Genomic DNA, 1,156 nt, shown 5'->3' on the forward strand with positions numbered 1-1,156 from the left:
AAGAGCAATACAAAATGTACAAGTGATATATTAAAATCATCTTTCCAGCTTGAATTTCAATGATGCATTGGGGCAACGATTTTGTGAGAAACATCTTCACCCTTAAATAAAGATTTTCTTAATTCCTTACCTGTGTGCTAATTAGATATCACCTTGTTTTCACATTAAACAGACTTCCACATGAGAAAGCAGCAAGGATGCAGTGGCGTTAATGTTTCCTGGTGTCAACCTGTATTATTTCAGTAGAAATTGAAATGAGGATGCATCTTGCTGCCTTTCCAATGAAGCAAGTTTAATTTAGTAATAGGTGAAAAACCATCCCTACAAAGGTGTTAATCAGAGACTTGGCTTTGTGGACACTTTTCAGAGAACAAATTTGTTAGCATAAAAATAAAGCCAGAAAATGAAGAGCTGTTTAATCACTCAATTTAATTTTTTTTGCCAGCATATTTCTTTTTCTCTGCAACCCACTGCTAAATTGTGCTTCCTATCTGTTTTTATAAAATCACTAAATCAAATCTAACTCTGATTACATCAGAGAAGGCCAGGTACCCTACACCATAACAAGGGGTTTGAAATTTTGACTTGTCTACTTAAAGATCACCAAAATCTGATAACAAGGTCAATTACGTTACGTCCCTGGGTGGGATTGAACCACCAACCTTTTGGTTAGTAGCCAGACACACTAACCGATTGCGCCACAGAGACACTTTGTAAAAAGTACATACTGACAAAGGCTAATAAGCATACATCTAGAACGTTTCCTAGAAAAACTTTAAAAAGTCAATAATCTGGAGAGTTTTTGTAAGATGTTTCTTCCATCAACCAACGAAGAAACACATTGGTACTTTCCCATGATGACTGAGTGCTTCAGGATCTCTTGCACTTACATGTGCAGCAGAGTACTGCAATGGAAGCATGCTGGGCCCCTAACCCAGAGGTAGGCAGATTGAAACTATCCTTTGCTCTATGCATTTTTTTTTTAATTTAAGTAATCAAAACTGGGATTGATATTTTTGCTCTTTTATTTTTACTTAAAGTACAATAACTTTTACCATTTTAATTTGTTTTAATAGTATATTGACAGTATTGTTTTCTTTCAAAAATCCACTTAATTTTCTTTACCCTATTATTAAAATGGTAATTGACAAAAACA

At 34.5% G+C, this 1,156-nt stretch overlaps 1 non-coding gene across 1 annotated transcript; it reads right to left on the minus strand.

Annotated features, from left to right (window-relative positions):
* Window positions 1-634: 634 nt before the first annotated feature.
* On the minus strand, window positions 635-708 carry TRNAS-ACU (transfer RNA serine (anticodon ACU)). Its single transcript has one exon. It is a non-coding gene; the product is annotated as a tRNA-Ser (tRNA).
* Window positions 709-1,156: the final 448 nt, after the last annotated feature.

Source organism: Pseudophryne corroboree, unplaced genomic scaffold, assembly GCF_028390025.1.
Source record: "Pseudophryne corroboree isolate aPseCor3 unplaced genomic scaffold, aPseCor3.hap2 scaffold_2519, whole genome shotgun sequence".
Lineage (NCBI taxonomy): Eukaryota > Metazoa > Chordata > Amphibia > Anura > Myobatrachidae > Pseudophryne > Pseudophryne corroboree.